The sequence below is a fragment of the Oncorhynchus tshawytscha genome, linkage group LG10 (assembly GCF_018296145.1).
Source record: "Oncorhynchus tshawytscha isolate Ot180627B linkage group LG10, Otsh_v2.0, whole genome shotgun sequence".
NCBI classification, from domain to species: domain Eukaryota; kingdom Metazoa; phylum Chordata; class Actinopteri; order Salmoniformes; family Salmonidae; genus Oncorhynchus; species Oncorhynchus tshawytscha.
In genome coordinates this window covers 28,146,050-28,170,526 of record NC_056438.1, presented here as the reverse complement: position 1 = coordinate 28,170,526, position 24,477 = coordinate 28,146,050, and the positions used below count along the sequence as shown (strand labels likewise).

Below are 24,477 nucleotides of genomic sequence, written 5' to 3'. Positions count from 1 at the left end.
AAAGTGAAATACTGTAATGTGATTTTTCAGTTAAATATTATTTGTGTAAGTCACAAAGCTCATCTGCATTTCCTGCAGTGCAGGAAAAGTCTCAGCAACAAACGAGGGATCAAATTAAGATCTTACATCTGTATAACTCATCCCCTCACTGGAGAAGATGTGGTGGGGGGGACCAGGGGCTAGAAGGTGAGATGAGTTTGAGATGCAGCATGTCACTCAGGGCTCCTGCCCAAGCCTCAAATTCATGAAGTGGATGCTCATCTATGTGAGGGTGAGAGAGCGAAGTGACTCATTGTTTTAATGAGTCACACGCTCCCGAGCTACATTCCTCGATGACCCTAATATACTGTACTGGCTGCATTCCCTCTCTTCCTTCTTACCATATTCACTCTCTATTCTCTCTCTCTCTCTCTCTCTTCTCTATTTCTTTCTGTACTCTCCAACCCATAGCTCTCCTCTTGTTCCCAATGCCTTTCTTCTTTGCGAGACCATCTTTTGTTCAATCTCTGCTTTTTTCCTCCTCTCCGTCCCGTTCTCTCTCGCAATCTTTTTTTTCTTCTTCATTTTCATTGACTGACCAAAAAGGTGTCACTTTGCAGATATCCAGTCATCCTTCAAGGACTTTGGACGCTAACAAGCTTAGGCAGCCAGGAGCAGTGAAATACACGAGGCTTACGGCATTGTAGCAAAACATCTATCTGGAACACTGGTCCATAGTCGGCCAATTGTAATTGTAATTATTAAAACCACTCAAATGGTAAAGAGGCTATGCTCTGTCTGAATCCAGATACTGACCAGAGGTCAACCGGATCTTAATGACGTCCACCCTGACGACCTGCATCACTGACCTGAGGACAGTTGGCAAGAATATGTTCATGCCTAAGGAAATTCCCAACAGCTCAGTGCCTGTAGGGCTTATCACTAGCCAACACCCCTCTTACCCTTCAACCTTACCCCCACCACCCCCACCCCCTCCCACCCGCTTTTGACTAGGTGCTCCCCGTAATTGTTCTTTAAGGGGGCGCGTTCTTTTTGTGTGCATTACAATCAGCTCCAGCCACAATTAGCTGGCTCGGGGGCTGCCCATGTTCACCCGGAGAATGGATCATAAATAATAAGTAATGGGCCCAAATGAGGCTGTTGGTTATCGGTCGGACTGGATGTGGGTGGCCAGTGGCATAGTGAGTATGCTCTGGAGTAATTGCACTCGGCTGTGAATAATCCATACTGAAGAACAGGAGCAACAGAGTGAAGATAAGGGTGGGGATAGCGAGGGATGAGGGCGGTGGTAGAAGAGGATAGAGGGACGGGGAATCATGCGGAGAAAGGAGTGGACAATTCAAACGTGCCTTCTCCTTATTGATTGCTCATCTCTGAGGTAAGCGATGTCGCAGAGGGCCTAGTACTCGACAGGTGGAGGTTACGGGACGGGACGGGGGGGATTTGTAATGAGGTACTCTGGATGAAGCTTCAGAATGGCTTCATAGCTAACATGTAGTAGACCTCTTAGTTCTAGCATAGCCTTGACATACTCCCCTAATACCACTCTACACACACATTCATACTTTACACACACACACACACACACACACACACACACACACACACACACACACACACACACACACACACACACACACACACACACACACACACACACACACACACACACACACACACACACGGATGTCCCAGCCTCTCCTCTGTAAGTAGATGCACATATAAATGTAGCTGTGGACTCCCATCTCTGATCAAATGCTTTATCTCCTGACACTGTCGTGACTCATTAAATCAGTAACACGCTAGCGAAGGCAAGCTCTGCAGTAGCACTACAGCACACTCCCTTCCACTTTAAATCCAGCACAGTTTTACTTTGGCACTGCGCTGCGCCCATTTTTCACACTTACCTCTTGGCAAGCATCTCCCAAAAACCCAAGCTTCCCGAGAAGGAGAAGAGAGATAAAAGCCTCTGTTTTGGTCTGTGATGGTTCCTACTGTTGTAGCCCCCCTATTGTAGAAGTGAGTGTGTCTGTTGACTCGATCGCACTGTGTAGGGCTGGGCGATATACTCTATTTAAACATACTGGTATTAATGCATGGACCGGTTTGGGTTTTTACTTTACCTTCTATGACCGTACTTCAGTGTTTGGTTTGTTAGATGTGATACCCTACTCCGCACAGTGTAACAAAATGGTAGATCATACACTGCATTTTAGAGGAACAATGGGAAAATAATTCTGCTTTGAAAGTTGACAAACTTGTATAAAAACTTTTGAGAAAATGGCCTTTGAATGTTTTGGTATTTAGTGAAGAGCTACATCCATTGTCTACATCCATTCAGCATCGTTTACCGTTCACACACTCTTAAGCTTTAGCCCCACCCATCTCGTTTCGCTCTTGAAGCGTTCAGAGCGCACACTTGACGCTCTGGCCGATGATTTGTTTACCTCTGGATAAAATGAAAACAGTTTGGGAAACACAAGTGTTTTTCTTTATTTTTTACTATTTTCTAAATTTAGAATAATAGTGAAGACATCAAAACTAATAACACAAATAACACATATGAATCAACAAATGTTAAAACAAAATATATTTTATATTTGAGATTCTTCAAAGTAGCCACCCTTTGCCTTGATGACAGCTTTGCACACTCATGGCATTCTCTCAACCAGCTACACCGGGAATGCTTGAAGGATTTCCCACATATGCTGAGCACTTGTTGGCTGCTTTTCCTTTACTCTGCGGTCCAACTCATCCAAAACCATCTCAATTGGGTTGAGGTCGGGTGATTGTGGAGGCCAGATCAGATGATGCAGCACACCATCACCATCTCCTTCTTGGTCAAATATCCCTTACACAACCTGGAGGTGTGTTGGGTCATTGTCCTGTTGAAAAACAAATGACAGTCCCACTAAACACAAACCAGATGAGATGGTGTATCGCTGCAGAATGCTGTGGTAGCCATGCTGATTAAGTGTGCCTTGAATTCTAAATAAATCACAAAAAGTGTCACCAGCAATGCACCCCACGCTTTCGGGTGGGAACCACACATGCAGAGATCATCCGTTCACCTACTCTTAATTTTTATTTTATTTAACCGTTATTTATCTAGGCAAGTCCGTTAAGAACAAATTCTTATTTACAATGACGGCCTGGACGACGCTGGGTCAACGCCGCCTTATGGGACTCCCAATCAGAGGCAGTTGTGATACAGCCTGGAATATAACCAGGGTCTGTAGTGACGCCTCTAGCACTGAGATGCAGTGCCTTAGACCGCTGCACCACTCAGGAGCCAATGACTTTGCGTCTCACAAAGACACAGTGGTTGGAACCAAAAATCTCAAATTTGGACTCATCAGACCAAAGGACAGATTGCCACCTGTCTAATGTCCATTGCTCATGTTTCTTGGCCCAAGTAAGTCTCTTATTATTGGTGTCCTGTAGTAGTGGTTTCTTTGCAGCAAATCAACGATAAAGGCTTGATTCAAGCAGTCTCCTCTGAACAGTTGATGCTGAGATGTCTCTGTTACTTGACCTCTGTGAAGCATTTATTTGGGCTGCAATTTATGAGGCTGGTAACTCTAATGAACTTATCCTCTGCAGCAGAGGGTAAAGCTGGGTCTTCCTTTCCTGTGGTGGTCCTCATGAGAGCCAGTTTCATCATAGCGCTTGATGGTTTTTGCGACTGCACTTGAAGAAACTTTCAAAGGTCTTGAAATGTTTCTTGCCATAATATGGACGTGGTCTTTTACCAAATAGGCTGTCTTCTGTATACCATCCCTATCTTGTCACAACACAACTGATTGGCTCAAAACGCATTAATAAGGGAAGCAATTCCACAAATTAACTTTTAACAAGGCACACCTCCATTCCAACCTCATGAAGCTGGTTGCAAAGCTGTCAAGGCAAAGGGTTTCAACTTTACAATATGAAATATATTTGATTTGTTTAACACTTTTTCAGTTACTATAGGATTCCATATATGTTATTTCATAGTTGTGATGTCTTCACTATTATTCTACAATGTAGAAAACATTCCCAATAAAGATGAACCCTTTGAATGAGGTAGGTGTGTCCAAACTTTTGACTGGTACTGTACATAGCCAAGTAATAGTTACTCATTGTGTGTTTATTTATTCCGTGTTATTTATTTATTTCATTGTTGAGAGGTGCCCGTAAGTAAACATGTCACTGTTAGTCTACACCTGTTGTTTATGAAGTATATGATTTGATTTGATAGACACACACAGACAGCTGCTCCGTTTCGCCAAGCACAGTGGCCAGAGGGAGTGTCCAGTCTAGCGATTTAAATATTTACCGTCAGCTCATCCAGGCTTTTTTGACACCTCCAGCTCACCTACAGCCCCTAACCCACTCAATTGTCTCCTGATGCTGCCTCTCTTCCCAGCAAACTCCCCTTGTCACTCATTTGTCTGCTGATGCTGCCTCTCTTCCCAGCAAACTCCCCTTGTCACTCATCTGCTTTCAGATGCGCTGGTCATGCAGACCCGTAGCAATAGACTGGCAGCCGTCTATTTCTGTTCATACTCTGCCAGGGTTGAAGCTTTTCGGGAAAACATGGATCTCTCAGACTTTAACGTGTAAAGTCAAGTTTGTCAGATCACACTTCAAAAGGGGGGTGACAACTTTGTCTTAATCCGCAGCTAAACGTGATGGTTAAGAGATATTTTGCCTTCAGTGTATGTTAGGCGTGTGTATTACAAACACACACACACATACGCAGCAAAACCCCCTTCCGTAGGTTGATCTGGTCTTTGTTGAATCTACATGCTTAGTAATACTCCTATCTTTGTCTGTCTCCTCTGCTGACTCTCACACGTGCTGATTGAGAGAGAGAAAGACTGCGCAAGTCTTAATGTCAAGGAGAGGGAGAGAGAGAGTAAGAGGACGAGAGACAGGGGGAGGGAAAGGGTTAAAGAGAGAGTTGTAAGACAGAGGCAGAGTACATGTGGCCTTTCAATATGTCTTTATTTTATTTCTCAGACCATACCCAAGTGAGACACAAACCTAACCAAGTCATTCTTTTCTAGGTTGGAACAAGTAGAATCACTTTAAAGTGTTGTCCACTTCGATGTGCTTTGTGCATCTTTTTCACAAAAGAATCTAGTTGAATCCCAGCAGGACAAACAATACAGTAAACTGACTCTAAACCACATCATCAGCCCGTCTCTACCTCGGCTCTATCTGACTTGGAGGTCAGCCTGCCTAGGGCATATAGAGGAACACAGGGGCACTCAGGCCCTGTGTCGGGGTCGTAACCTTACAGTTGTGGTGTAATAGCATCAGGCTTTCCCGCTGACACACAGCAGATTATGTCCTGTCCCCTGGCTCTGCTCTGTTCTAATGTGCTCCCGGGTGGCCTTCTCTTTTTATGGCTGGGCCAGCCTCCTACTGCCGGATGCCTGGCTGGAATGCTAACGAGATCAACTGAGAGGGTCACCTCCATACAGCCTCTCAGAGGCTGATGCACACGCCAACACTCAGACAGATGCACACTCACACGTGTACCCGCACACTTTTTTCCAATAGACCCTCTAAACCCCCGGGGGGACCTCAGCGTCCGCCCTTGATGAGATCACATGACAAAGGTTAATGGCATCCATCCTCCTCTCACAGGAAGGATGACCTGCTGTGGAACAGGGCCTGGAGAGGAGGACAGGAGATGGTGAGAGGAATACAGTGTCATAGTGTTGACACTGGCTGTGAGCTGTCACCGTATGAAGTGTGGACAGGAAATGGAACTGAGACACGGTGCATGCTAAGTGTTGAAGGTGGGGAGAAATAAGGAAGAAGGTGGCGAGGAAAGGAAAGAAGATGTCGCCAACTGTGGATTCAATTGAATCAAACCAAACTGACATTGCAGTATTTATGTACCTCTTTTCCCCTCATGATCGAATAGAATCATAGAAAGTCTCATACTAAACTATTATACATACTAATAATAACACAAATCATTTAATTCATTGGATTTGCATAGCTCTGCTCCATTCCTGCTGTTCAACGCACTTCACATCGTAAATGATAAAAACTCACCTCGTCCCACACAGAGTAGAATCCTCATTAGAGGCTGCCAGTTTGCATAAACATAACTCTGATAAGGTTCCAGCACCAGTAGCTCCTTTAGGGTTTTCAAGAGGTTAAAGGGATACTTTTCTACTTCCCCATAGTCAGGTGAACTTGTGGATTTTCAGTATGAAGGAAGTTAGAGGTAGTTTTGTAGGCCAATGCTAACAAGCATTAGCGCAATGCCTGGAAGTCTATAGATGTCAGCTAACATGCTAATATGAACAACCTTATCCCTTCAACTTGACAATACGACCCTTAACGCCCATTTCAGGCTAACAATCAATCTCATCATTTAATATTCATATATATAATGGTCAGAAGCTTGAAATCAATTTGGGTTATGTGGGGGGATAAAAAGGAGTCGATAGCAATTTGAAAATTACACCTCTGGAAATGCTAGGAGGGTGGCTCTGTCTATACAGAACACTCAGCTCTGCATAATTACATCCATATGTGCTTTTAAGATTATAGGTTGTCTTGTCACATGGTTTGCGAAGACGATGCCTAGTGACCAGAGTTGTATAACGACATTACAAGCTAAACCTCCTCGTGCCTCACGTCTCTTCACTTAAACAAAAATATGCACATTCACAAGCTGCTCCGTGATATTAAGATATTGTAACACAGAGCCACTGTATAGCTCTTCCTCTTCCCTCCTCCTCTCTCTCCCTCTTTGCCCCCCCCTCTCTCTCTCTCCTTTCACACTCCCACAGGCTCATGTTTATTTCAGGGTGGCTCGTGAGATTGGGGGCAACAGCGACAGACATCATTAGGAAGTGGCAGACATTTCACCTTTACCTAGAGAGCTCTAAATAAAGACCTTGGATTATTCAGAGACGGAGAGAGATGATGGAGAGAGAGATGGTGGGGAAGGGGGGGGTCAGAGAATGGAGGGCATGCAGAGATTGTATATTATACGTGAAAATGAATCGATGGTCAGACTGGTCCTATAACGAATCCCTGAGAGAAAATCCCGCACAGGAAAACAACTCGAATACAAAAGCGAAAAACAAATCACAATCCACTGTATAGGTTGGCCGCATTACATTTCCTCCGACTGTACTCTAAATGAAATGCATATCTTGCATCTCTGCCACAGGTCATTGCCCTTTCACAATACACAGCAAACAAATATAAACAGCTGACTCCACCGTCACAGGAGGGGAAAAAATGACAATAAACACTAAGCGGGAAACGCTCTCTCTCGTCCCATGCTTCCTCTCAGATGATTGATGGCCACCATTGTTCAATGACTTTTATTCACGGCAGTGGTAATTGCTTTTTGATATTATTACAAATGAGAAATTACTCTGTCCCATTACCGGAGCCCAAGATAAACAATGGGGTCCTCCGTCGAGTCGCCCGATAAGGGGGGTTCTGCGGCTCCAACTCGACTTATCAGGCCTGAGTTATAGAGGAGGGAGACAAAAGGCGAGACCGATAGAAAGGACGATAGGCTGAGATGTTTCCTTTTTCACTTGTTAATTATGCTCCTTCTGCAGGAAAATGACATTGGGCCTTGAACTCGCATCTGAACGTAAGCTTGCTGAACATGGACAGTGAAGTAGCAGTGAAATACTATATTTGTATGTTTTCATTATGCTCTGCTATTGAGTTCAGATACTTGAAAAAGTCAGATAATGAGATCTTTACTCTCTTCTTCAATCTTGGTCTAGGAGACCCACATGGTGGGCAGGCTTTTGCTCCGGTGCTAATACAGGGCGTTGCAACATGCTGTCGTGCTTTGGCTTTGCTCCGTTTTTTTTGAACGGGAGAAAGAATGAGTTCTTCCCTCCCATGCAACACCTATGTCTGTGTCTACTCTAATTAAATTGCCTTGAGAGCTGGTATTTATAGCCTGGCTCTCCTCTCATGTCAGTGTGTGTAAGTAATGTCCTGGAACGTCAGTCACATCTCATTTACACGGCCCCTTTGGCACTAACAAGATGACCCCGTCCGCCTCCACTCTCTGCTAGGGCCAATGGGGGGAGGGGGATGCTAATCACCCGCCACTTATCTGTCCCGTCAGTAGCTGACAATGCGCCGTGGCGACGGGTGACAGATGAGGAAGTTCCAGCGTTGGTGATGAGGAAGTGCTCAGTCGGGGCCTAATCGGATAAGACCGCGCCTCCAGGGACCCTGGGGACCCTACATTAACACCCAGTGGCATTAAAGAGATGGTGACATATTAAGAGAGGGGTGAACATGACCCCATGTGTTACAGAGTTCATGACCCCGTAATGGGGACAAGAAGCATAACGAGAGGCTAGCTGTCAATATGGTTTGTCACTTAGATTTGGCCTTGGCATGAGGTCAGAAATTATGCCCTAGGAGGCCCTTATAGATACAAAAATATTAACTTTCTAAATCAAATCCAGCTAACTGTGATGGGCCAGTTGGGAACATCCCAGGATCCAGTGCTGGTTCATATACTGGAACTTGAGACACAGCGCCCTCAGACTGTGTTCCCCAACTCCAGGCCTCGAGTCCCACCAACAGCACACATTTTTATTGTAGCCGTGGACAAGCACACCTGATTCAACTTGTCAACTAATCATCAAGCCCTCGTTAAGTTGAATCAAGCGAGTTTGTCTGGGGCTACAACAAAAATGTGTTATTGCTGAGTGCACTCCAGGACTAGGGTTGGGAAACCTTGCTCGAGGACATGATGCTTTATCATAACGCTAAACAAACAACTATTTCCCGAGATCCTCCTCTCAAGAGTTAGTCTGCTAGAGTAGCACGAGGGTCACTGCAATATGGCAGATACGTTTCCAGCCCACTCTCTCAATGGCCAGCGTTCTCCTCCTGACCTTGTGTCCTCTTTACACATCCATCCCATCCCTCCCTTCCTCCCACTCGGAGGGCCAAACAGACTTTCATCAGCTCCCAGCTCTCCTCGGGTCCCTGCTTCCCCCACACCACCACCACTACTAGCAGCAACCTACTGCCTACCAGTGTTATTAATAGATGAATCAGCTGCCTTGTCCTCCCCTCCGGTTGGCTGCCATGGTAGCAGGGGATGTCTAGTGCCTCGGAGCAGGTTATGGAGGTGGAACAATAGATTGGTCAAGGGAGAGCGAGAGAGGGTGGGCGGATCGATGGGTGTGGCTGCAGTTTCTCAGGCCAGGGAGAGTTTGTGTGAACTGGTGAAACTATGGGTGGCCATTTTGGAGACAACTTCCTATGAGAGTGAAATGTGTCACTGAATGACAGCTCACCTGGTGAGGTGATGCATACTGATGAACAGAGTGGGTGTCTGTCTAGCTTTTGATATGTCGCACTAACTAGCTTTCACTTGTTTATGTGGGAGCAATTTCCTGTGTTGAAGGGTTTTTACTTGGCGGTGAGGGAAACAAGAACTGACTGTTTTGCTCAGATGTTACAGACTGTTTGATGTTTCGAGGTGTTGAGAAGGTGAAAAGTTTTCAAGCATAGTATTGATTGAGCTTTAATTCAAAGGCCTGCCTCGGCTCATAAAGACTTTAAATGTATGGTTCCTCACTTGTCAGCCCTGTGCAACTCTGAATTCAAATACCGATATTAAATAACCAATATTTTGTCTGTGTTACTCTCAGATAGCTCCTCAGAAGTTGTGTTGCTTGTAAATGTATCCTGTCGCGCTTCACAACCCCCATAACATGTTCTTGTCTTGCCGTTTTGTTATCCTGTGAACGAACTACTGGAAAATTGGTTAGCTGTTAAAAAACATATTCCCTCACAGGAATAGGCCAAGTTCCCAGTAGAGAGAGTCCATCCTCCACCCATAGTTACTGAGTAAAGCTTGCGTGCACCGATTCCCTCCCCAATAGACTCTCCCAAATGAGATCCCACAGTTGCCCATGGACACGGAAAGAAAGTTTCCCTAATTGATAGGCGCTAGTCGCATGACACGGGAAGAGTTTGCAATTAGTGGACTGTGCCTGGGGGCTCAGTTTGACTGTCTACAGGGGCCCCGGGTTGCGTGTTGGAAGTCAGTTAGTTGCACTAGTTCTAGAGGGCCAGTGAGGGTTCCGGTGTCTGTGTCAGTGCATGTGTATGTCCTTGTGTGTGTGGGCACACTAGAGGAGGCCATTTTGCACTCCTCGGAGCATCAATAGCTCGATCCTCCTCCCACTACCCACAGAAAATACCAATTGGACCTGCGGCTACTCACGACAGGAAGAGAAGAAGAAAAAACATACAGCCGAAGTTGTTTATTTTTGCCCGTATATCTCAAGGTTATTTGTAATCTCATACTGGGAGAGAACGCCATGCAGTCTTTACAGATTCCTCTGAACCTGCAACAATGAACTGTTAAGGGCGAAGAAGGCACTTACCATTTGTCTCAAGCCTTGAGTGGTGGTGCTGAAGTACCGTGTGGCAACGTGCCCTTAATGAGCAAGGCCCCCTTTGGTATCCCCTTATCTTCATAGTGTAGAGGTAAAAAATGGAATAGAAATCAAAGACATAGACATGTGTTGTGCATCAACCTCTGAAGCTCGGAGCGTGTTGGTGTCACTAGTGATGTGTGACTGTGGGGTATGCTTTCCATCGATTCACAATTCACACCTTCCTCATTTTTTGCCTTCCCCTCGTCTTCCCTAATCACCTCATCATGGGGACTGTGTCTATGGGCTTCTTTCGCTCTTGCTTTCTCTCGCTCTCTCGCTCTCTCTCATGCTCTCTCTCTCGTGCTCTCACTCGCTCTCTCTCTCTCGCTTTCTGTCGCTCTCTCTCTCTCTCTCTCTCGCTCTCTCACTCTCGCTTACTCTCACTCTCTCGGTCTTCCAATTCTTCCACTTCTTCCCCTCCTGTGATGCAGACGAGAGGTCCTTATTGGCCGGTTGTGAGGAAAGGCACATTTTTTCCAGGCCTGCCTGTCTGGCTGGATAGGTAATCAGCTCCCACCTAGTGAGCCAGAGCGGCAGCCATCTTTACCTCCTCCTACCCCCTCTAATCACTGTCTGGGGCAGACCGAGTCAATCGCTCCCTCACCACACACTCGTCCCCTCGTTAGGGCCTTGTCAAACCTAGTGGGTGATCATTTGGATCATCCCTCCATGCATATTCCAATCAATCAGACCATTCATATAATTATCATTTTGGCCTCACAGAGCGGTGTTGTTAATTCCCATGACTCATAGATCTCAGATATAATGGGAGTATAATACATGGCAGTTATAGGTTGAAAATAGACGCATACAATTGTCAAGACGAATAGAAATCAATTTAACTGATGTTTGTTAGCAGGGGCCATAGTAGAGGTTCAAGGGTGATGTTTGTTAGCAGGGGCCATAGTAGAGTTTCAAGGGTGATGTTTGTTAGCAGGGACCATAGTAGAGGTTCAAGGGTGATGTTTGTTAGCAGGGGCCATAGTAGAGGTTCACGGGTGATGTTTGTTAGCAGGGGCCATAGTAGAGGTTCAAGGGTGATGTTTGTTAGCAGGGGCCATATTAGAGGTTCATGGGTGATGTTTGTTAGCAGGGGCCATAGTAGAGGTTCAAGGGTGATGTTTGTTAGCAGGGGCCATAGTAGAGGTTCAAGGGTGATGTTTGTTAGCAGGGGCCATAGTAGAGGTTCAAGGGCGATGTTTGTTAGGTGGGGCCATAGTAGAGGTTCAAGGGTGATGTTTGCAGCAAGCATGTTGCTTGGTAACAATTTCAATAAAACGATATGAATGAACATCCCAAAATGTTTATTTTTGTAAGGATTGCTGTGCCATTTTGGCAGTAATGTTTCAACCGCAAAGGACTACTATTCCTTCCACATGTACTAAGATCATGTGTTGATGACAGTTTAGACCCGAAACAGTACCTTCGTTCGCCGTACACCACCTTCTCAGACGGTTGGCCAACTTTAGCTATTGTTCGCAGCTAACACAAAACAAATGTAATGGGTTTTTTTTCTTTCCCCCCCAAACTTTACCATGTTGAACGCACCTTACGTCACACTAGGTCGCCAGAGGCTCATTTAAGAAGCTGTCCTTTGTGCTGACGTACAGACCGTGACCTCACTGTCCTCTCAGGTTCTCTAGAGTGTAGTGCCACTGTCAGTCAAAGGGGCTGAAGTAGAAACGACAGGAAGGCTGTTAGAGAAAGTGATGGGTGGAGGAGAAAGAGGAGAAATGAAAGAAAGGGAAGAGTAGAATATCAAGAAAAGGGAGCGAGAGAGAGAGAAGAAAAGAGAATGAAGCTGACCTCTGCCCACGGCAGTACCAGGGCAATACAGCAGATGCATTAGTCGCTGATGTCTCACCCCTCTTCACCGTGGCGCAGGCACACACTCTCCATTTGTCAGCATTTGACCCTCTCTTCCTACTACACGGGTTCCAGGCCATTCTGAGTCCCTAAGGCTTGCAGCTTAAAGGAGTGTCACTGCTGACTTGGCTCCGTGTTAGATGGCACTTAAAGATTTCAATCCCATAGTTGATGATCAGACTATATGTGTTCAACTCTAAATCATTGCAGTTTGGAGCATCATATTAAGTCCAGTGTCCTCCTCTTAGCCCTACCCAGGGATTTAATACAATTGATTGTGCAGTATGTCCATGTTAGCTACGTCAATACGCAGTAAATAGTGTATGCATGTCAATGTTACACTCTAGCATTTCACTAGCAGCTTAAGTCGTTGCCCCCGGGTACGTGTTGGGAGGTGTCGGCTGCTGTTGTTGTTGTTGGCTGTTGTTAGCGGTGGGTTGTCAGATTATGGGAGGAGAAGGAGTGTGTGCTGCTGTTGTTACAGTGAGCCCTCTTGGGTGTTCTACACCGCGTCACCCTCTGCTGTCGACTGTGTTCTACTGGTCCCACAGGAGCGGCCCCTGCTGACAAACTGGGAAATAGCATACGGGAACAGCGAGGAGTGCTTTGTGTGTGTGTGTGTGTGTGTGTGTGTGTGTGTGTGGGTGTGTGTGTGTGTGTGTGTGTGTGTGTGTGTGTGTGGTGTGGGTGTGTGTGGGTGTGTGTGTGTGTGTGTGTGTGTGTGGGTGGGTGTGTGTGTGGGTGTGTGTGTGTGTTTCTTGTAGCTTCCTTGACAATGTTTGGCCCTTTAGGTTTATCATTATACCAACTGCCAGAGGGCTGTGGGCGTTGTACTGACAGTACTGCGGTTGTTGTTATTAAAATGGCAGTTTTATATCAACAAAATGACAAGCACAAGACGAGAGTGCTTACATCCCCTCAGGATGAATAGCCGTCCAACTATGCCATTGACGCAAACCTACATACTTATACACATTCACCATTCAAACAAAAACCCATTTTCCATTTCAAAAGGCACGCGACTAGCTAAATGCATTGTTCCTTTTGAAACTAAAGTGCTGCATTGTGCAACGCATTCAGATAAACTGTGTCAGATTCAGCAAACCCCAGCACCGAGTCTTATTATTGTGTCAGGAACCAAGCCTTGGCGCTAGGAAGGAAGGGCTGCTTTTCTTTTGAAGGAGCCACAAGGGTTTCTATTCAAAGCCTTGGAGCTGTGCATACCCAAGCAGGATTTGGATGTGCTATTAATGGGCTGAGATGAAGATGTGAATTCCGCACCACCGCCTTCATTACCACGCGGGGGGCAACAGATTGCATTGCTGAGAAATTGCATTAGCTCAGACAGTTTTGTTCTGTTTTGTACACACATATAGCGATTTGTTTTTGAGGAATTAAGTGCCGCGCGCTTATTTGTATGGTGTGTGTGTGTGTGTGTTAGTGTGTCTGTGTGTGTGTTTGCTCATCCGTGCACACGAACGAGCGGGGCATGATTGTCTGCACGTGTTGGCCATTGTGTTATCCTGAAAGGGCTCAATTCCCCATGTCATGCGCCGCGTTAAGCCACATGGAGAATGTGTGGTCAAGCATGGCCCAGATTTGTGTTTGTGATCCTAAGGCGTTGAGGCTGTTTGTTGCATATGTTACTGAAACTGGCCGGCCACAGGGGTGCGATGCAAGCAGACTTCCCCTGTCATCTGTCTCATCCTCAACAGCTAGAGCCAGACTAAGCCTAAGGAGCTACAGATGGGAATTAGACTAGCAAATCAAAGTTTTCGGCCCGCAAGGAATTATAGTAGAGGTTTCGATATAATATCGCTCACATGCTTTAATATATTATTCAAATAGAATGGAAGAGATTATCATTATGACTCATTAAGGTGGGAAGATATAGTTATTCTGAGAACACCACTGGCTTGTGGGTATGCATTAGTACTAATTCAATGGGGACTGCAATCAGGTAATTAAACATAGTGACATTGTGGATTAAAAACCAAGTGAAATTGCTACATAATTATTTTAAAAAATGATATTGGCAGAGTTAACCAACAACATGTCCTTACGAAAATAGTGTATTTTTGTCCAATCATAATTGTGAATGCAGTAGTCTACCAATGCTGAAGAGGGGTTGCAAATGTGTTTGGTCAGTAGAGGTGACCGTGTGCTTGCGTGTGATTGTGAATAGCGCAAGGCTTTTGTTTTAAAACTGACCTCACTAGTTCAAAGCCATGTCTGATGTCTAGCCAGAGGGCCTTTTAGTTTGATCTGGGAAGCAGACTCCAACATCAGAAAGTCAAGGCATCGATACATTTTTCTAGACTGTGAATGTGTCGCTGTATCTCTCAACACTTACCACTCTGACAGCATTTGATTGCTCCCTATGCTCAATCTGAACGCCATTCTGTTGAGACCTTTGCATGCTAATGTGGTCCATAATTGCTGTCATTTCCCGGGAATCCAAAGAGAGCGAAAGTGTCAGAGTGAGTAAGAGGCGAGAAAGTGTGCGTTTCTTTTGTTGTGTGCATCTGAATGCTTCTGTTGATGCGGGTGACTGTGTCGGAGAGTTTGTTAATCAAGCACTGCCTCTAGCATTGTCTCTCTCAGCGAATCACTCTGGAATCTGGAGGGAGAACAATTACCATCTATACTCCTCAGTAGGAAACAGACACACACACACACACACACACACACACACAAGCACACACACTCCACGTACAGTACTCCTCAACCAAGCAGGAATCCAGAATGTTTTTACCCCGACAGTCCCATCTGCTGGGCAAACGGACCAATTAGGAAACTCTTCTCATCTCGAATCAACAAAAACGCCTTTTGTGAATGTGACCGATTTACTTTTACGATTGTTGTTGTTTTCCCCCTAGCGGAATTATTTTATTCATTTTTTCCTTCTGTACTGGGCCGTGTTCATAAAAGATAGGCGGTGTTGTTTGGCAGAGGCAGGCGCGTGGCTTGGCGCCGTCATTAACGCAGGCATTGGGTGCGTTCTGTTCCGTTAATCAATGGTTGGAGACCTGACCAGCCGCCGTGTTCGATTGAGAGCCGTAGTCTGTAATGACAGGAGTGGCGTAGTCTGTAATGACAGGAGTGGCGTAGTCTGTAATGACAGGCATGTGGGTAACGGTGATGACTGGCGAGCTGACTGGCCAAAGGACAGGAGACTAGGGTATCGTTGACAACTGTAACGATTTTACCATTGTATGCTAGACTGCTCTCCCACTTTTTTTCCTTCTCTCTCCTTCTTTTGCTCTCCCTCCCTCTCACTACTTACCTCTTTCTCCTCTCCTCTTGTTTATACTTTTCTATTTCTCTCTCTCTCTCTCTCTCTCTCTCTCTCTCTGTCTCTCGATCTCCCCTTGCCACTGTCTCCCTCTCTCTCTCTCGCTCTCCCTCTCGATCTCCCCTTGCCTCTCTCCTCTAGTTCGATCAATGGCTTCCTCTTTGTTGCTCTGCGTATTGACAGGCTCGGGGCTTTCGGGTGTAATGGGAGACTGGTCAGGGGAGCTCATCCCTCTATAGGCCCAGCAGGACTGTAAATAGATTGTTCAATTGATGCTGGAACTATAGTACATCTTACACTCAGTGTCATGTTTCACCTTTACAGTAGGATGGTCGGTAAAGCTGCTTTTCACAATTGCATGGGTTGTGCACTTCATGCTTATTTAATGATGTTATGGTTCATAGGGGAATGTTCTGCTTATTTAAGAAAATCCTGTTGTTTTCCTGCTACCTTTTGCACTGTTTTGTTCTTAGTTGCTGCTATACACTTAGTATACAAAACATAAGGAACACCCCCCTTAATATTGAGTTGCTCTCAGAACAGCCTCAATTTGTTGGGCCATGGAATCGACAAGATGTTGAAGACGTTCCACAGGGATGCTGGCCCATCTTGACTCCAATGCTTCCCACAGTTGTGTCAAGTTGTCTGGATGATCTTTGGGTGGTGGACCATTCTTGATACACACAGGAAAGTGTTGAGTGTGAAAAACCCAGCAGCATTGCAGTTCTTGACACAAACCGGTGTGCCTGGCACCTACTACCATACCCTGTTCAAAGGCACTTACATTTTTTGTCTTGCACATTCCCCCTCTGAATGGCACACATACACAGTCCGCAACCCTTCAACTATACTGATTATAGTAGATGTAACAAGAGACATCAATAAGTGATCATTGCTTTCACCTGGTCAGTCTGTCATGGAAAGAGCAGCTGTGCTTATTGTTTTGTATACTGAATACTGTATACTGTTTCGTATGTGAGAACAGAAAGGTTGAGCAGCAGCTCAATCACTCTCCTCAGACTCTTTTTCATAGCCCTTCATGTTTAGAGCTCAGCAGTCCCCCACCTCAGAGCAGGTTCAAACTGTTAAATTTAATGGGAAAAACTCAGTCTTCTTTTTTATTTTACCAGGTAAGTTGACTTGATAACACATTCTCATTTGCAGCAACAACCTGGGGAATAGTTACAGGGGAGAGGAGGGGGATGAATGAGCCAATTGTAAACTGGGGATTATTAGGTGACCGTGATGGTTTGATGGCCAGATTGGGAATTAAGCCAGGACACTGGGGTTAACACCCCTACTCTTACGATAAGTGCCATGGGATCTTTAATGACCTCAGAGAGTCAGGACACCCGTTTAACATCCCATCCGATAGCACCCTTACAGTGTCACTGCCCTGTGTGGCATTGGGATATTTTTTTAGACCAGAGGAAAGAATGCCTCCTACTGGCCCTCCAACACCACTTCCAGCAGCATCTGGTCTCCCATCCAGGAACTGACCAGGACCAACCCTGCTTAGCTTCAGAAGCAAGTCAGCAGTGGTATGCAGGGTGGTATGCAGTGTGGTATGCTGCTGTCTAAGGGGGACTGCTGAGCTGTAAACATGAAGGGCTATGGGAAAGAGTCTGAGGAGAGTGAGCGAGCTGCTGCTCCTCAATCTTTCTGTTCAGACAGGCACAGCGGTGGGGGAAGGTTTGCCCCTTTGAAGGTCTTAGACTAAGTGAAGGAGTGTATTCCCTGGTCTACCTCTTCATCCAAACATCATTTTGAACGCCTGGGGCAATGACGCATAAATACGGTGCATTCAGAAAGTATTCATACCCCTTGAGTTTTTGTTGTGTTACAGTCTGAATTCAAAATGGATGAAATAAAATAAACATCTAACCCATCTACACACAGTAACCTATAATGACAAAGTGAAAACATGTTTTTAGAAATGTTAGCACATTTATTGAAAAGGAAATACAGAAATCTTTAATTTACATAAGTATTCACACCCCTGAGTCAATGCTTTGTAAAAACACATTTGGCATCGATTACAGCTGTGTCTTCCTGGGTAAAACTTTAAGAGCTTTCCACAACTGGATTGTGCAACATTTTCCCATTATTATTTTCCCATTTCTTGAAGCTCTGTCAAATTGGCTGTTGATCATTGCTAGGCAACCATTTTCAGGTCTTGCAATAGATTTTTAAATAGATTTAAGTCAGAACTGTAACTCAGCCACTCTGGAACATCCACTGTTGCCTTGGTAAGACACTCCAGTGTAGATTTGGCCTTGTGTTTTAGGTTATTGTTCCGCTGAAAAGTGAATTCATCTCCCAGTGTCTGGTGGAAAGCAGACTGAACCAGGTTTTCCTCTAGGATTATTTATGATTATTTTTTTTACTGAAAAACTCCCCAGTCCGATTTCAAGAATACCCATAACATGATGCAGCCACCACTATACCTCAAAATATGGAGTGTGGTACTCAGTAATGTGCTGTATTGGATTTGCCCCAAACATAACACTTTGTATTCAGGATAAAAGTGAATTGCTTTGTCACATTTTTTGCAGTATTACTTTAGTGCCTTGTTGCAAACAGAGTGCATGTTTTGGGATATTTTTTATTCTGTACAGGCTTCCTTCTTTTCACTCTGTCAAATGGGTTAGTATTGTGGAGTAACTACAATGTTGTTGATCCATCCTCAGTTTTCCCCCAACAACATCACAGCCATTCAACTATGTAACTGTTTTAAAGTCACCATTGGCCTCGTGCTGAATTCCTCTCCGGTAACTGGGTTGGGAAGGACGCCTGTATCTTGATACACCATCCAAAGTGTAATTAGACTGAACAAAAATATAAACACAACATGTAAAGCGTTGGCCCCATGTTTCATGAGATGAAATCAAATTTTCCATTTGCACAAAAAGCTTATTTCTCTCAAATGTTTGGCACACATTTGTTTACATCCCTGTTAGTGAATATCCTTTGCCAAGCTAATCCATCCACCTGACAGATGTAGCATATCAAGGAGCTGATTAAACAACATGATTATTACCCAGGTGCACCTTGTGCTGGGGAAAATAAAAGGGCACTCTTAAATGTACAGTTTCGTCATACAACACAATGCCACAGATGTCTCAATGTTTAGGGGGCGCGTAATTGTCATGCTGACTGCAGGAATGTCCACCAGAGCTGTTGCCAGAGAACGTAATGTTAATTGCTCTACTATAAGCCGCCTCCAATGTCATTTTAAAGAATTTGACAGTATGTCTCACGACCACGGATCACGTTTAACCACGCCAACCCAGGACCTCCACTTCTTCATCTGAAGGATCATCTGAGACCAGCCGCATAGACAGCTGATGAAACTGAGGAGTATTTCTGTCTGTAATAATGGGGAAAAACTCATTCTGATTGGCTGGGCCTGGCTTCCCAGTGGGTGGGCATGGCTCCCAAGTAGTTGGGCCTATGGCTGCTCCCAAGCCCAGTCATGTGAAATCCATAGATTAGGGCCTAATCAATGCATTTCAATTGACTGCTTTCCTTATATGAACTGTAACTCAGTAAAACCGTTGAAATTGTTGCATGTTGTGTTTATATTTTTGTTCACTATAATAACTTCACAATGCTCAAAGGGATATTCAATGTCTGCTTTTTTTATTTTTACCCATCTACCAATAGGTGCCCTTCTTTGCGAGGCATTGGAAAACCTCTGGTCTTTGTGGTTGAATCTGTGTTTGAAATGCACTGTTCGACTGAGGGACCTTACAGATAATTGTATGTGTGGGTTACGGAGATGAGGTAGTCATTCAAAAGCATGTTAAACACTATTATTGCACACAAAGTGAGTCCATGTGTAACGGTTTTCCTTAGGTGAAGGAGAGCCAGACCGAAATGCGGCGTGACTATTGCGATCCATGTTTAATGAAACAAAGTAAACACAAAATACAAAAACGTACCACGAAAACCAAAACAGCCTAATACTGGTGCAAAGTAACACAGAGACAGGAACAAGGACAATCACCCACAAAACCCAACCCCAAACAGGCTACCTAAATATGGTTCCCAATCAGAGACAATGACGAACACCTGCCTCTGATTGAGAACCATATCAGGCCATACATAGAACTAGACAAACTAGACATGTAACATAGAATGCCCACTCAGCTCACACCCTGACCAACCAAAACATAGAAACATACAAAGCAAACTATGGTCAGGGTGTGACACCATGCAACGTATTTTATGACCTGTTAGGCACATTTGTACTCCTGAACGTATTTACACTTGCCATAACAAAGGGGTTGAATATTTATTGACTCAAGACATGTTAGCTTTCATTTTTAACAATCTGTAAAAAAAAAAAAGAAAAAAAAAAACATAATTCCACTTTTACATTATACGGGGTATTGCGTGTAGACCAGTGACATAACGTCTAAATGTAATCCATTTTAAATACAGGCTGTAACACATGTCAAGGGGTGTGAATACTTTCTGAATGTACTCTCCATATCTTTCTCAAGACATCACACCATGCTCTAGAGGAGATTTAAGTGCTATGACATGTAGCTGTCAGAAAGATTTATTTGATCTCTTTTGGGATGATCAGGTCAGATTTGTCAAGAAAAAAAATCCTGGCAATGTCTTTCGGGAACATGAAAGAAAACCAAATAGTTTGCTGCACAACATAGATAAATGTGATTCTGTTTAAACAGCTCAGTGCTCTTCGCCTCATCTCCGTAAGGATCCTTCACCAGTGGGCGGTGTTATGTTAGTTCGAAATAATCCGATTCTGACAAGAGAGGCCATTAGAATGTAACTTTACTGTGACCTGTCAACTACAACCACTGGCGTAACACTTGTTTACTGGCTGTGTTTACAACAATTCCTGTATATCATTACAGGCGGGTGCATGGGGGTGACTGTTGGCATTGCCAGGCAGGTTGTAGAGTGTATAGGTAATGTGAGCCCATATCAGATGCCAGAAACCGTAAACTGAGAGACAGCAGCATGGGCGCTACTGATGCTAATGCTCATGTCAGGTTATCAGAGCAGCCATCCACCGAAGCTCTCTCCACTCTCCATCCGTGACAGGCAGAACACCACGGACTGCTGCACTGACACATCACCCACACAGAGAGGCCAATCAGGCTGCCAAGAGGACCTAGAGGAAATGTGGTGGCCATTTTAGAGGATCTGGCTAGAAGTTGTCCTGTGATACAGGTTTCGGATCAATAATCCTTCCCCTAACCTTAACTATATGTCACGGCTGTTGAAAGGAGAGGACCAAGGTGCAGCGTCGTGAGCGTACATTTTCTCTTTTATTCTAAATGACGCCAACAAAACAGTAAACAATACAAAACAAACCCTGAAGCTTCAGGCTATGTGCCATCAAACAAAGTTAACTTCCCACAAACATAGGTACCCTTTTTCCCACCTAAGTATGGTTCCCAATCAGAGACAACAATAGACAGCTGTCCCTGATTGGGAACCATACCCGGCCAAAACATCGAAAAAGAAAATCATCGAGACACAAAACATAGAATGCCCACCCCAACTCACGCCCTGACCAAACCAAAATAGAGACATAAAAAGGATCTCTAAGGTCAGGACGTGACACTATAAGGGAGGGAAGCTGCTAAACTGACCTTAGATCAGTCTCTAGTCTACTAAAGTTGCCTTTGTGTCAAGTGCTGTGTAAACATTCAAATCTAGACATTTGAATAAATCTCTCTGAAGAACTATTTGTCTCTATTACCCATACTACATGATAAATCAAACACTAATGCATTGTTTGTTTTTATTTGAGCAACCTCGGTGGTGATCATTAATTTCATCATCTTTAATTACTCAAACTGATTTCAGAGCTGTGTCCTTAATGGGCCTTGTGATTAGACAAGAACGATCAGTTTTATTTCACTCTCTCTAATTTCCCCTCCAAAGAAATTAAAAACTGTGGGTCTTAGTTAATTTATAGCCTGAGACACTGGCTCAGTGTGTATCCTTGTATAACGAGTGTCCCATCCATTTTTTTCCCTAGCCAGAGTAGAGAGGAAAAACTCCTGGCCCGAACAAAGCAGTCTCCCACGCTTTTCCACCTGATGGACTGGAAGTTGTGTTCTCTCCGACTAAGTAAAAATGTACCCAAAAATTCAGTGGACAGGAAAAGTGCCTCTCCTCTCCAGCTGCCGTCGAGTCCCTGTGTAATTGAGTGCTCAGCCCAGCTTCATTACATTGTACGGCAAGAGAGCAGGAGACATATAGTCCCCCCCCCCGACTTGCCTAACAAGTGCGCAAGGTCCTCCAATCACAAATCTATGAAGTCACTTTTCTGTCACGCATCTCTCTTTTCCTCCCTCTTCCCCTCTGTCGTCTTTTCACCCATGAATTTTTCGATCTCTCTCACTGTCCTGGTTCAATTTTGGACCCCAGGGAGGGAGAATGGATTTGCTGCTTTGTTCCCTTTTCCATCACCACACTCCTGCCCATGGGATTATTTTTCAAAAGCAGGGGTGCTGCTGAAGCTCACTTTTTGGGGGATGTTGAGGCCAGGTACCGGCCAAACATGGTCAGCCAGACCTGGCTCCAAATGTAATTCAGACGAGTGAAGAATTGTACATTTACACCACTGAATACACAGGGGTTAGCAAATCCATCTTGTTGTATATATTCATTCATTCATCAATACATGAATGCATCCTTTTCACTAATCTTTTTGTTCATATATTTATATATTTGGTCCTTTTCTCTCCTCACTTGCACTCCTCTTCTGCCACCCCTTCCCTCATTCAGACCTTGTGTCCTCGGGCAGAGACGAGAGAGACAGAAATATCCCGGTGTCCCATGAATAAAAGAGGCCATCCGAGGCTTTGCTCTCATAATTAATATGTACACTTTGAACACGGAATAGAGTGAATCTGCACACCACAGGAGACTTGGCCCTTTGGACAGCACCACTTCTTCCCTCTCTGAGGATATCCCAACAGATTGAACTGGTCTGTGACTCGCTGACAACGATCTCCTATTAGAGAAACAAGGCAACCTCCAGATTATGTGTTGTTATTTACAGAGGACTTCATGTGCATGATGTGCCGAAGCGAATGGTCGAAACAGGAATGGAAATAGAGATCAAGTAAACTCATGTAATTAATAGAATAGCAGGGGGGAAGCATAGATGGATGAATGAAGACAAAGCAATAGCATGCAACTACAATAGCAGGAACAGCAGGAGCAAAGGACTATATAGTAAATACTAGTCTATTACACAGTAATATACAATAACAACGAGTATAGCAAGCAGTAGGTGAATGATGAACAAACTCCTTTATGAAGCAACTTATAAATATGGGTAGGACATACAGTAGTGACTTATTATTGTGGACAATACTATTGGCAATAACACAATAACAACAAGGGGTAACTAATTAAACACAGCTAAGCTATCACAAATAGCAGTGAAAGCAATAACCGGTAGGAAACATACTTTTATACAAGCACACCACAGAATGTAGTCTGGCTAATGGGCCTTTTCTCTGTTGGGTATAGTAGTACTGTGCTCCTGATGGGGAGCAGAACTGCATGTGTGAAGGAAAGGAACGGGTTGTTGACAGCCCCATAATTATTGAATCAATCAGCCTTTTCTGCAGTGTCAGTAACCACAGTTTCCATCCACAGTTTTACACGAGTAAAGTTGTAAAAGAAGTCACGACAGCTGCGATGGAAACAGGATGTTTTGGTATAATTTTAGAAATGCTGACAGATCATTTGTTAATTCGACATGGTGGGATCTTTTTGTGCCGGCGAAATGTATTATGCGAGAAATGGCGGGGGAAACACCTTTATGCACAAATATTGATCTAATAGAGCGGCAGGTAGTCTAGCGGTTAGAGCGTTGGGACAGTAACTGAAAGGTTGCTGGTTTGAATCCCTGAGCTGGCAAGGCTCTGTCAATGTTCCCTTGAGCAAGGCACTTAACTATAATTACTCCTGTAAGTCGCTCTGGATAAGAGCATCTGCTAAATGTTTGATATGTTAAATAACAACCATCATATCGAAGTAAACTTGGAGTCACGCGATGATATGTTGTGCGGTCTTCCAACTAGTTTAGGTCACAGATTAAATCAATTATGATGAACTTCACAGGGTGGTGAAATTGCATAGTGATCTTGATGCTCCTTTCCAATAAACATCGATGGTCTCATTCTGGTTATATGATGATCGATGCCTGACTGCCGTTTGACAAAATAACATATTCTCGCTCTTAACCATCATAATCTCATCATGTAGACTGGCCTACCCGGACAGACAGAGTAGGCACATTTGCCATTTAACGCAAAAGTTTTTTGTAAAAAAAAAAAACGATAAGTAGAGTTGAAAATGCGATGGAAACGCATTGAACTTGCGATGTTTATTCAGTACATGAAAACTTCGGCAAAAAAAGAAGATCACGCACTGATCTTTATCTGCAACAAGTCTGTTCGGTGGAAACACCACTGGTGGGAAAACGTGCATATTTTCTTTATGCACATTTTAGAATATTCGCATGAAAATATGTCACCAATTAGACGGAAACCTAGCTGCTGATACAGTAAAAATCAATCAGGGCCTCCGCCCTCCATGTAATTCATTTAGGAAATTCAACGGTTTATTTCCAATATTTGCATTTTTACCTAACCATTAAACACGATTTGAGCGCCAAATAAGCTGTATCCCGGACTCTCTTAAGCAATCACTCGGATGTCACAGCCAAGTAGACTTGTGTTCAACCTCACCATTGTCCCCTTGTCATTGATATACACATATACAAATTACAAGGCCCACCTCAATCTCTGTCTCCCCACGGCTTCATTTAATGGCTGGCTTCATCACTCT

The 24,477-nt window shown here is 44.3% G+C and overlaps 1 protein-coding gene across 5 annotated transcripts in view; it reads left to right on the top strand.

The window, feature by feature from the left end:
• The window catches only part of LOC112261015 (neurexin-2-like), a 935,354-nt gene that overhangs the window by 582,553 nt on the left and 328,324 nt on the right, over nucleotides 1-24,477 (top strand). The gene's annotated exons all lie outside the window — the stretch shown is intronic.